We start from the raw sequence: 13,688 nt of genomic DNA on the forward strand, positions 1-13,688 counted from the left end.
TGATGGGAAGGTGGAAAGAGTACCTTGAAGAGCTGATGAATGTGGAAAATGAAAGAGAGGCAAGGGTAGAAGAGGTGACTATTGTAGACCACAAAGTAGCACAAATTAGTAAAAGTGAAGTAAGGAAGGCACTGAAGAGGATGAAGAGTGGAAAAGCGGTTGGTCATGATGATATACCTGTGGAGGTGTGGAAGTGTCTAGGAGAGGCAGCGGTAGATTTTCTGACTAGATTCTTCAACAGGATCTTAGAGAGTGAGAAGATGCCTGAAGAATGGAGACGAAGTATGATGCTGCCTATTTTTAAAAATAAAGGGGGTGTGCAGAATTGTGGCAACTATAGAGGGATAAAGTTTATGAGCCATACAATAAAGTTATGGGAAAGAGTAGTGGAAACTAGACTCAGAGCAGAAGTCAGCATTTGTGAACAGCAGTAAGGCTTCATGCCTAGGAAGAGTATTACAGATGCAGTATTTGCGTTGAGAATGCTAATAGAAAAGTACAGAGAAGGCCAGAGGGAGCTGCATTGTGTTTTTGTAGACCAAGAAAAGGCATATGACAGGTTGCCAAGAGAGAAGTTCTGGTATTGTATGAGGAAGTCTGGAGTGGCAGAGAAGTATGTTAGACTGGTGCAGGACATGTATGCTAGCTGTGAGACACTGGTACGGTGTGCTGTAGGGGTAACAGAGAAGTTCAAGGTGGAGGTGGGACTCCATCAGGGATCAGCTCTGAGCCCCTTCTTGTTCGCAATGGTGATGGATAGGCTGACAGATGAGGTTAGACATGAATCCCCATGGACCATGATGTTTGCGGATGACAGTGTGATCTGTAGTGAGAGCAGACAACAGGTAGAGGAAAATCTAGAGAGGTGGAGGTATGCTCTGGAAAGGAGAGGGATGAAAGTTAGTCGCAGCAAGACAGAATATATGTGGGTGAATGATGGGAACTCAGGTGGAACGGTGAGGCTACAGGGAGTGGAGATCAAGAAGCTGGAGGATTTCAGGTACTTCGGGTCAACAGTCCAGAGCAACGGAGAGTGCGGAAAGGAGGTGAAGAGACGGGTCCAAGCAGGTTGGAATGGGTGGAGAAAAGTGTCAGGGGTACTATGTGTTAGAAGACTTTCAGCCAGAATAAAAGGAAAGGTGTACAAGACAGTGGTGAGACCAGCGATGATGTATGGACTAGAAACTGTTACAATGACCAAAAGACAGCAGGCAGAACTAGAGGTTGCAGAGATGAAGATGTTGAGGTTCTCTTTGGGAGTGACCAGGATGGATAGGATCAGGAATGAGTCTATCAGAGGGACGGCACATGTTCGATGTTTTGGAGAGAAGGTCAGAGAAGCCAGACTGAGATGGTTTGGTCATGTACAGAGAAGGGATATAGAATATATTGGTAGACGGATGCTGGAATTGGAGCTGCCAGGCAAGAGGTCTTGAGGAAGACCAAAGAGAAGATTTATGGACGTAGTAAGAGAGGATATGAAGGTAGTTGGTGTGAGAGAGGAGGATACAGAGAATAGGGTTAGATGGAGAAAGTTGACTCGCTGTGGCGACCCCTGACGGGAAAAAGCTGAAAGAAGAAGAAGAAGAAGAAGAAGAAGAAGAAGAAGAAGAAGAAGAAGAAGAAGAAGAAGAAGAAGAAGAAGAAGAAGAAGAAGAAGAAGAAGAAGAAGAAGAAGAAGAAGAAGAAGAAGAAGAAGAAGAAGAAGAAGAAGAAGAAGAAGAAGAAGAAGAAGAAGTTACATCTTTGTTTCTAGTGTGTGCTGCACATTTGCACACCACTATTTGTTTTGGTAGTTGTACTGCACCTAATATATTAGTGAGCAAATCAGCATGTGTTACGGGCTTGCCTGTTGAGTTATTCATTCCTCAATTGTGCCAATATTGCGCAAATGTATGTAGTGGCATAATTATATTGGCTGTCTGTATATATGGTTACTGTTCGTTTTGTCATTAGTTTACAGGCTTCTGTTAGAGCTATTAATTCTGCAGCTTGTGCTGAGTAATGTGGTGGTAATTTTCCAGCTGTCAGGATTTCTTTTTGTGTTACCACAGCGTATCCTGTTTGAGTTTTTCCAAATTCATCCTATTTAGAGGACCTGTCCACAAACAGGGTTACTCCTGTTGATAGTGGTTGGTCTTTTAAATCAGGCCTGCTTTTGGCTGACCTTTCAGCCAAATCCTGACAATCATGTCTTGTTCCATCCTCAGGTAATGGTAATAGGGTAGCTGGATTTAAGATCATGCACCGTTCTATCATCAAATGTGGTTGCGACAATAAGGTGGACATACACGACAGATGTCTCGCTGGAGACATAAATGTGATATTAGTTTGCAATAGTAAGGCAGATATTGCATGTGGTACCTTAACTTCTATTGCTAGTGAAGCAGCTACCAAAGCTCACACACAGTGTGGTAGAGCGCAGGCAACACTATCTAATTTAGAGTAGAAATACGCTATTGGCTTTAGTTTGTCCCCGTATCTTTGAGCTAGGACAGATGTCATAAAATAGTCTTTACGATCAACCATTTGTACGAATGGTTTGCTGAAATCTGGTAGTGCCAATGCTGCACTAGAGACAAATGCCTGTTTTATCTTGCAGAAGGCATCTTTGGTATCCTGTGTCCATGTCAATGGAGATGTCATTTTCAGATTCTCTTCATACATTATTTTCTTCAATGGGGCAGTGATTTCCGCATAATTAGGGATCCAACTTCGGCAATAATTTTTTCAGGCCTAGGAATGACATCATCTGTTTTTTAGTTAATGGCTTTGGTGGTTTTAGAATAGCTGCTTTGCGATCCTCTATTATTGTTCTTCCTCCAGAGCTTAGGTTGTGGCCCAAATACTTTACTTGTTCTCTAAATAACTGTAATTTTGTCTTGTTGACTTTGTGTCCTTCATCAGCGAGATGTCTCAGCAGATCCATAGTGTCCTTTTGGCAGGTGTCGTAGTCAGGGTAAGCCAATTACACGTTGTCCATGTAGAGTAAAACTTGACCTCCTCCGGTTGGTTTAAACTTTGCCATACTGGCACTCATGACTTGAGAATAGATGGTTGGACTTTTGCAATATACTTGGGGAAGCCTGGTGTATGTATACTGCTTTCCGTTTAATGTGAAAGCGAACCAGAATTGACTTTCTTCGTGCACTGGGACTGAGAAAAATGCATTGCTCAGATCCACCACTGTAAACACTTTGGCACCCGGCCTGAGCATATTCAGTAGCGTATAGGGGTCGGCCACGCATGGTTCTCGCTAGATGACTGCATTGTTGACTGCTTGTAAGTCCTGGATCCTACGCCAACCAGTGGATGGTGCTCGTTTCTTAACGGGCAATATGGGTGTGTTGCAAGGTGAGTCATTACATTCAATGATAACTCCTGCTTTTATGAGTTCCTCAATTACTGGTTTTATGCCTTCTTGTGCATCCGTTACTGGAGGATACTGGAGGATACTGTCTAATGCATGGTCGGTATTCAGTTCTTGGTCGAATTTGTACTGGCAAGGCTCCTTTGATTAGTCCTACATCGGTCGATCCTTTTGACCACAGCTTTTCTGGAATTGTCTTCAGCCATCCTTCTTCTTTTTCGGTCAATAGTATGTTTCATTGTTCTTCAGGCTGTAGGTGTATGTTTCCAGTAACTTGGACTGTCCAAAATAATGCTCTTCTTGTTAGGCAGCACTTGTCCATGTGTTGGCAGACGTGGCTACCCAATCACTGCATTCTGTCCTTCCCTTACTACTTTTCCCAGATCTTTCCAATAACAATGTTTGTCCTTGGATAGTGAGATATGTGGCGGGGTCCACATTCTGTATAATTTCTGGATGTTGGGATGTAAGGTTACTCAGGCAACGGAGGTACCTTTTTTATCAGAATATAGGAAGTTTACCGTCAATTGAGATGGGGTTAATTGTTTCCTGCTTTGTTCGTAGTCTTGATCCGCTCCCGCGGTGCGTTTTTACCACAAGGTACATGTAGGTCATTAGGCATTATTTGATCCTCAGGATGTGAGATGAGGCTTCATCCTTCTTTTAAGAGTGCGGTGCCAGTGGTATGATGCAGCTTGTTTGGTATGTCCAGAGAGTATTAACATTGAGGTTGTCTGGTGCCTTGTATCACAAAAACGTTGCTTTTGTTTACTCCAGATTGTCTTTTTACTATTATGTATCCTTCATGATTTGGTAATAGTGCGATCCTCAGGAGCACCAATTCATCCTTTAACTGGTTAACTGGGCATTCCGGGAGCATCAACACCGACATCTGGCAGGATAGTCCTTTGGGATCTTCAATCTACACAGGTTTTGATTCAGGAATGTTCTGTAACCACCCATTTGCCGCTCTTACAGTAACTGAAGTGTGTCCTGGCTGTAGGCCTTGTATTGATTCTCTGCATGTTGTTCTGCATGCTCCAGTATCGTACTGAAAGACCACTGGTTTTCCGTTTACCAACAAAGTCACTTCTGGTCTCTATATGTCCATTTCCGTTATCTCCTGTAAATTTAGAATTTCATCATGATCAGAGTCCTCTCCTAAAAGGTCTTTCTAACTCACTTCTTTCTCCTCTTCTTTTTCAGCAGCTAGTGCGGAGGTGTTCTGTAGTTGTCATGGAGAAGTATGATTGTAGATCCTTTCCGGACAGTTTCGGGCTTGATGTCCTTCTTTTCCACATGACCAACATCCTCGATCTCCCACTCCGGTGTAACATTGGACCCTGACCCTGCCGGGACTCTTCCTGAGATCCTGCCGTGACCCTTCTCGCCCTCTGCCTGGGGGCCCGTCCTGCTTTCACCCTGCCTGCCACCCGTCCTGCCTGCCACCTGTCCTGCCACCCTGCCTGCAACCTGTCCTGGTGAGACCCAGCCCTGTGCAACTCTGTCTCGGGGCCAGGGGCTTACCAGCGCCACCCTACCTGCCATTCCACAAAATAAAGCACTTTCAACCCAGATTCTGCTCTGAGGTGTGGTTCCCTGCCCGAGTCCGCCCCTGTGGCACCATTTTTTCTTGTCTCTGCACACTCTTTCTGCATGGAGGGCATGGTTTACGTTGTCATCTAAACTTCCTGTTGCCAATCCTATGTAATGTTCATCAACCCAGCACTTAATGCAGTCTCTGGATCCTGCATGCAGAGCGTTCTTTAGTTGCTGTTGGAACCGTCTGTTTGCTTCCCTGTCATCTATTATTCTTGAAAACGATCATCATTCTTACTCTGGATTGATCAAATGGTTCATCTTTGCTTTACTCTTCCTATTTCCGTATAGTTTGCTTTGCCTCCTGATCTTGTGGTTATTCTGTCCTTTAATTCTTGAACTTTACAAGTCAACCCCACTGCATTATGTCACTGAGTTTCATCATTGTCGTCCGTAGGTCTCCAATTTCCTCTTACATGGTGCCAGTCTGTTCCCATCGCTTGCATCCAAACTTGCTGTACTTCATTAGCATTCAAGTGGTATGGTGATCAAAGATTTTCCATGTCTATGACATATGCACATCTTCGTATATCTTCTTTATCAGGGGTTATTCCTTCCACGACCCTCTCAATGTCATCCAGTGTCCACGTTCTATATACTAGAAAAGTGGGTCCTCCATCTACCGCAGGATTTGCCACTTGTATCATTGGGTAGGCTCCAGCTGCCCCGTTTTCAGAATCACCGTCCTGCCTCTGTTCTTTTTCCTTCTTTGTTTTCAAACAAGTTATTCTGGAGGTGTCTGGTTCGTGATAAGGAGGTGGTCCGCCTGTTCCCTTGGGCAGTTTTGGGTAGATTCTCTGCACAGGTGGTCTAATCTGGGTCTTGCCATCATCTTCTTCACTTCCTCTTACTTCCCTCCTTTGTCTCTGTCTTCTGCTCGGTCCGGTCTCATCATCTTCTTTTCTATGATACAGCAAATGCTTGTTATCTTCATCTTTTTTCAATTTTGACTTTCTTTGCCCTTCCTCCCTTTTCTTTGCTGTTTCCATCCAAAATGGTATTTCATCATAAGCATCCTTTTTCATTGTACTTGGGTTATTTTTACATCATTTTGTGATTGCTCTTTGTAGCGTGGTTATCGCTTGAGTATTAAGTTTGCCATCAAACCCATACTTTGTTATCCATTTGCCCAAATATTTGAACTTCTCCAGGTCTCTAAGCTCTACATACTTCCAATCCTTATTGGGTAAGGATTCCCTCGCTTGTGCTTCAGCTTTTCTTAATTTACTCGATCCTTTTCCCATTTTGCATTTATTTATGTATTATTCACTCATTTTTATAATACATTATTATTATTTTCATTTATGCGGTATTATTACCATTATTATTATTATTATTGCTTATTTCTACCACCAGTATTTTCAACGCATAGGGTGTTTTAGATACTGGTTTTATCTCTGTGGGACCGTGGTTCAAATATTACTTCCTTTGTAGTTTTCTCTTCAACTCTTTGGAGTGGAAAACTCTTGCCTCAGCATCCACGAAAGCCCACCGTTTACCTTCCCACTGCTTTTAGTATGAGACAAAATACCTATTTTCAGTCCCCACTCATTCACTCATGCGCTTCTTTTTAGTCGACTTTCACGCATCCACAGAATTTAAGTGCATTCTTTAGACAGGACTCTGCCGCCCCCTTCTTTTACCTGCCGGAGCCTAGGTTATTCAGAGTTTTAACATCTAGCTGGAGACTGTCTCATCCTTCATTTCCTTCTGGCTCAACAATGTAATTGATGTAACAATTGTAAGTCACTTTGGATAAAAAGCGTCTGCCAAATGTAATGTAATGTAATAACCACAAAACGATCACCATGTTTCTAACAACAAACCCTGTGAGACAACGAGCTAAAGAAGATTCTGCATAATAAAAAAATCTTCTTCACCAGCTCTGAGTCTGAGGAGAAAGAGGAAAATAAGTAGGTTTAACAAGTCATAAGAATTGCCAAGCTGAGTTATAAGAACAAGGTGGAGCAAACCTTTTCACAATGGGGCCTCTGCTCAGCTTGGTAGGGGGTTAAAGGTATGGCCTCGGTGTGCAGTTCTTTTCCCAGTTGTTTACCCATTTGGATTCATTCCAGGGAGTAACCCAACAATACTCCCCAATGACCTCAACTCTTTCTTCATCTGCTTTGAGAGTGACATCAGATCTTAAATAAGAGACAGGGTCTCCACTCTCAAACCGGACTGCCCCGCCCTGGTCTTTGACTCCGAGGAGATGGTGACTCTTAGGAACTCTTAGGAAAACTAGGGTCTCCACAGGGCCTGATCCAGATGGGATCTGTACACGTAACCTTAAGCTGGGGAGTTTTTCATCTACTTTTCCATAACTCCCTGTCCTGCAGCACAGTTCCCCAGATGTGGAAACACTCAACAGTGATTCTGATCCCAAAAAAGGGGACCCCAAGGCCCTGAACAACTTCAAGCCAGTGTTTCTCACCTCACTGGTGATGAAGAGAGAATTGCAAAAACTCACATCACCAGAGTAACTGAACCCCTGGTTGGTCCTCTCCAATTCACCTATAAGACTCGCAGAGGGGTGGATGATGCCAAGATCTTCCTCAATGACGCCATACAGACACCTGGAAACCCCCCCACAACACAGCCAGGCTCCTTTTTGCCAACTTCTCCTTAGCTTTTAACATCCTGCAATCATACATACTGGTGGAGAAGCCAACGACCATTTCCCCCTCAACCACTGGTTCATCCAATGTAAATGAGCAGTACTTTTACCAATAGATGGTGCTACTGCTCTATCATCATGTTACTTCTGCTTGTATATGTCCAGTGAAGAACGAACATTCTGCGTGTATATACCTTTAATTCAGCGGAATGTGTCATTGTGTGTTCATGTTGCCTGCAATAAAGTTTTGTTCGAAAAGTAATAGGGCTGGATTACGCTGAATATTTGTGTGACAGTGAACAGTATTGTGGGAACTCACAATGGAGGACAAGCTGTTTATTGACAAGCTGAGTGGACCCGTGAATCGGGCAACATGGCAATTTCAAATGGAACATCTGCTAAAGGCTTGTGGACTGTGGCGTATGCTAACAGAGGAAGACACATTATTTCCAGCTGCTAATGCAGCAGCACAGGGTGAGTTCACGAAACGGAGAGAGAAAGCATTCTCTGTGTTAGTGCTAAATGTAAGTTCACCGCAGTTGTACCTGATCACAAGCTGTCAGACTCCCAAAGAAGTGTGGACTACACTGAAGGATAATTTTGAGAGACATACGCTGGCAAACAAACTATTTTTGAAGAAGAAATATTTCAGGTGCGAAATGAAGGAATGAGATGGTTTCACTGAGCACCTCAAACAAATGAAAGAGCTGACTGATCAGTTATCATCGGTTAGCTGTAATTGAAGAGGAAGACCAAATTGTGACATTGTTGGGAAGTTTTCCACCAAGTTATGCTATAGTTGTCACTGCACTGGAAATGAAGATCGACAACATGACAATGAAATTTGTTCATCAAGCATTAATCAATGAAGAACAAAAGCGAGTGACTGCTACTGATAACAGTGATGGTACTTCACGTGGCACAGCAACAATGTCATCACAAGTGTGTGGCAATGTGCAGGAGGGCTCGAAAGCAGTGGGAGCAGGACAAAGCATGTGGAGATACTATAAATGTGGGAAGGAAGGCCACATTAAACATGACTGTCCAAGCTGGAAAAACAAATCAAAAAAGAAAATCCACAAGGCTAAAAATGTGATATGTGAGGATGAAGATGACTTCATCTGGAAGTGCCTTTTGTAGCTAGAAGGGAAAGAAAAACCATAATGGGTTTAATGGTTAATTGGTTCTGGAGCAACAAAGCACATGACATGTGATCAAGAACTTCTTCAGGAATACCAGCAGCTCTCAAAAGAACAGTCAGCGAAACTCAGTGACTGCAGGGTGATTGCCCTAGGAATTGAAAATGTCAACATGACAATGACATCCAAGTCAAGTAATGTAAAAAATGTCACAATGTATGATGTGCTGTATGCTCCAAAACTTTCTGGGAATTTATTCTTAGCAGGAGCTGCCACCAAAAAGGGAAATACAGTTCAGTTTAAGAGGAAAACTGAACTGTATTGAACTGAACTGAACTGCTACATTCGGGGAAAAGATGGACTCTTAAAGGAATGGGAACACAAAGAGCTGATGGACTATATCAGGTGGATGTGGAAGGAAATGAATCTGTCACTCACAGTGCATCAGTAGCTGCTAGCTTGTGGCACCAGCGCCTCGGTCACACTACCAAGCTGAAGGAACTAAAAGGTCTGGTGAACTAAGTTGACTTCTCTGTAGAAAAAGAGGTTCCCTTCTGTGAAAGATGTGTGTATGTGAAAGATGTGTGTAGGGCAATCTGGCTAGAAAGCCATTCAAGTCAATTGGAGAAATACCTTCCAAGCACAAGATGCAGTTGATCCATATTGATGTCTGTGGTCCCGTGCAAACTGAATCTATAAGTGGAGCAAAATATTTTGTGACTTTCATAGATGATTACTCAAGATGCTCCAAGGTATACTTCATGAGATAGAAGATGAGGTGCTGTGCAAGGAATTTGAGAAAACATTCACTCACGAATGTGGATTAAGTGTCTCGAGGCTGAGAACAGACAATGGTGGTGAGTACACCTCAAAGGAGTTTCAAGAATATTTGAAGGCTCAAAGGATCCACCATGAAATGACTGTACCTCACTCACCACAGCAAAATGGTGTTGGTGAAAGAAAAAATAGAACACTCACTGAAGCAGCAAGGAGCATGATGTCTCATGCTAAGTTACCAAATATGTTCTGGGCAGAGGCTGCCGCCACAGCAGCTTACATACAGAACACGCTGCCTACTTCTGTCCTGAAGGGAGAGACACTGTAGCAGTGATGATGTTGGTAAAAAACCTGATGTGAGTCACATGAAGGTGTTTGGCTGTATTGCCTATGCACTTGTCCCAGATGACGAGAGAAGGAAGCTGGACAAAAGGACTGTGAAGCTTCGCAGGATATGCAAACAATGCCAAAGGCTATCGACTGTACGATGAAGACAAGAGGAGGATTCTAATCCGTCAAGATGTCATCTTTGATGAATGCAAACTTCTGTAAATTTGCATTATTGCAGAATCCCCAAAACAATGTCTAATAACAGGCCAGCAGGAACATTGTCCCACTGTGATTAATTGAATAAGAAAATACAGTCATGCTTAAAATAAGACTCCTAACTTCATTTAAAAGAACTATAAGACCTGAAAACCTAAAATACACCTGGTGGTGCAACCTGGATACATCTTCAGTGACTCTTCCAAGATCACTGGGTGAGAGTCAGCCGGTGTTGATCAGTCCCCCGACTTTTGTCCAGGTAGCGCGCTATCCCATGCCACGCCTCCTCCGTTTTCAACCAGACCCACCGTAAAGCCTTCTCAGCAGCTTCCAAGATGTTCTTGGTGGCTCTTCACCTCTGCAGTCCGCAAATTCCACAAGCTCTGCATATCTTGCTCTTTTCCTCTCCTGGCTTCCTCCATTCTGTCCTCCAAGGGAACCGTTAACTTGAGGAGCACCACCTGCCTGCTGGAAGTTGACATCAACACTATGTCTGGACGGACTGTCGTGGCTTCGACGTTGTCCGGGAAATGCAGCTGCCTCCCCAGATCAACCAAGAGTTGCCAGTCCCTTACTGTTGAAAGCAGGTCCCCTTGTGTCCTCTTGGAGGGTTGAGGTTTCTCCCCTGCTTGGACAAAGGCAAATCACTCTCTTGGTTGGCTGTTTTCCCTTGCTGATGTTGTTGGTGCAGAAGGTGTCTGTTATTTCCCCCAGGACCTGGTTGTGGCACCAGCGGTACCTACCATCCTCCGAGGCCTTTGTGCAACAGCTGAGGATGTGTTCTAATGATCCCTTCCTCTGACAGAGCTGGCACTGGGGTGCATCTTTTAGGCCCCATGTGAACGGGGCTTGGGAGGACATCATACACAGATTGTACCAGGAACTTGAAATGATGTGGCTCCGCCCTCCACAGATCAGTCCAGGTGATCTTGTGGCTTGTGACTTACTCCCACTTGGTTCAGGCCACCTGCTTCTCATGCCAATGGTGAGCCTCTTCCACTTCTGCTTGAACCTCATCTTGAATGAGGCTACGCCTCTCCTTCCCTTTGGCCCTGACGTAACAAGGCTTAGGCTTGCTGCCCAGTTCTGCCCGACCTGTGGTCAGGGTACCCACCAAGGTACTGTGCCGCAGCCTTGCCTCTGCTCTGTCCACAGCATCCTGGGCTCGTCACTTTCTACCTGTGCGAACCTCCACACCCGCTGAGGATGATTCCCATCGGTGGAGTCTCTGTAGAGTAGGACTTCTCTGGCCCGGGCGACCTTGAACTCCTCAGTGACACTGCTGAAAGGTAGCTGGAACTTGGTCCCGTGTCCAAACAGAGCAATACTGCTCAGACTCTGCGGCAGGCCCAGCCACTTGCACAGGTACCGGTAAATCTTTCTATCAAAACCCTCCACGGTCGCAACTGGGATTTCATACACCAGCAGTGGCCACAGGAGATGAGGCAGGACGCTGTGCTGATAGATCTGGGTCTTGAATTTCCTGGGCAGTCCAGACTCATCAGCAGCAAAAAGCTACTGGTTGAGATCGGCGCTGGCTGCTTGGTGTGTAGCGGTGCCCTTCTGATCGCTGGTGAAGAGCTTTCCGAGGCTCTTCACTGGTTTCTCGGACATGGATGGAATAGTGGCGTCACCCAGGCTGAATCGGAAGTGATCCGTCACCTTTCCCTTCCTCAAGACCAGGGACCTGGACTTTTTGAGCTTGAAGCTCATTCTTGCCCAAGTGATGAGTCGGTCTAGACCTTGCAGGAGCCATCTGCATCCGGGCACAGATTTAGTGGTTACTGTGAGATCATCCATGAATGCCCTGATCGTTGGCTGTCGGGTACAAGACCTCGACAGTGGGCCTTGGCACTCTAGTTCTGCAGACTTCACCAGCAGATTCCTGGCGAGGGCGAACAGGGACACCAAGATTGTTGCCGGTGATAATGCCTTTCTCCAGATGGTGCCAATCGGCTGTAGATGCCTCAGGGGACACCTTCAGACTAAAAATTGTCATAATAGTCGAGGATGAGGATGCGCACCTTTCCTGGGACATGGTATTTGCTCAGGGCTAATTCCACCAGCTTATGTGGAATTGACCAGTAAGCATTGGCAAGGTCCAGCCAAAGTACTGCCAGATCACCCCTGCTCTCTCCCGCTTCATTAATCAGCTGGGTCACTACGCCAGTGTGCTCGATACACCCTGGGACTCCTGGGACTCCTCCCTTCTGTACAGAGGTGTCGATGTAGGTGCTCTTCAGCAGAAATCTCATCAGGCAGTTGGAGACGATCTTGAAGAAGGCCTTGCACTCTAAGCTGAGAAGGGAGATTGATCTGAACTGTTTGATGTCTTTTGCGTTCTCCTCCGTGGGAATCAATACTCCCTCTGCGTACTTCCACTGCTGGGGTACCTTCCCTCTTTTCCAGATTGCTTAGAAGATCTTCCACAGGTGCTCCTACAGGTGGGGGGACTGTTTGAAGACCTTGTAAGGAACTCCACTTGGGCCCGGTGCAGATGCCGCCCTGGAAGCTCTGATGATCTCTCTGACTTCCTTCAGGGAAGGTGCATTGGTTTCAAACAGGGTGAGGGAGTCAGGTGGGCATACAACGACTTCCCAGTGTCCGAGGTCTTGGTCTCTCATACTTTTGCTGTATGTATTTCTTATGTGGCGGTTGAAGTCTTCCTTCAGACATGAGAGCAGACCACTGTGTTTCTCTCCCAGTAGCTTCCTTGTGAATCCAAAAGGGTTTGCAATGAAGGCACTGTGCTTGCAAAGCCCTCTCCTTGCCCCTCTTCCTGTGCCACTCGGCCCGACGGAGGGTGAGTAGCTTCTCCCTTACCACACCCCTCAGTTCTGCCAAGAGAGAGATCTTTTTCTCACACGGGTTTGGAATTGGTGGTGTTGTAAGCTTGGTGGCTTGCTGTTCTTTGATGCCAAACCTGTCTGATGCGATGCTTGTAATGGATGTGTTCATTGTCTTCAGCCTCTGGTCCATGCTACCTTATGCTGTTACTTCCAGGGCTGAATCAACATCTTCACCAATCGTCGCCATTCAGACTGCTTGTTGGCAGCGGGCCACAAAACCGTCGATGGTCGAAGGTCTGCTTTGGGGTGAAATTGTGTTGTCACAAAACAAGAAGTCACAAAATTTGAATTGAATTTTAAGTTTCTTGACTCTGACTTGAGCTCTGACCTTATTTTCAGGACATTTCTTAATTTATAAATTATTTTAAGACCGCATTTTTTGAGCTGTGTGTATGTCACTCATACGAAGCTCCTTGATATGACATACCATAAGGGTCAAGGTTTGCTGTCAATATTCAAAACATTGCAAATTGGAGCACCGCATGCCCATTTGGTTTTGTTCACATTACTGCTTTTAATCTATTTGAACACAACCAATCAACCAGTGTCACAGTGAGATTTAAGCAGTATAAGAGATGAGTGGTAGATAGGAGACAGGTTAGGCTTAACACTTGAGGATTGCTGTATATTGTCTTATATTGAAGAACATATTTGTTGGATCTTAGCTTTGATTTCAAAAAAGAAACACATGGAGTAAAGATATAGTAAGGAATGACTATTTTGACAAAGAGAGATGATCTTATAGTATTATACATGGGGCCTGGTGGTGAGTTAATAATAATAATAATACA

At 44.8% G+C, this 13,688-nt stretch overlaps 1 pseudogene; it reads right to left on the reverse strand.

Moving 5' to 3' along the window:
• Positions 1–10,256: 10,256 nt before the first annotated feature.
• LOC147218718 (uncharacterized) lies at positions 10,257–13,027 on the reverse strand (annotated as a pseudogene).
• Positions 13,028–13,688: the final 661 nt, after the last annotated feature.

The sequence above is a fragment of the Fistularia commersonii genome, chromosome 26 (assembly GCF_037954325.1).
Source record: "Fistularia commersonii isolate RoL2024-O1a breed Wild chromosome 26, RoL_Fcom_v1.0, whole genome shotgun sequence".
Classification (NCBI taxonomy): Eukaryota; Metazoa; Chordata; class Actinopteri; order Syngnathiformes; family Fistulariidae; genus Fistularia; species Fistularia commersonii.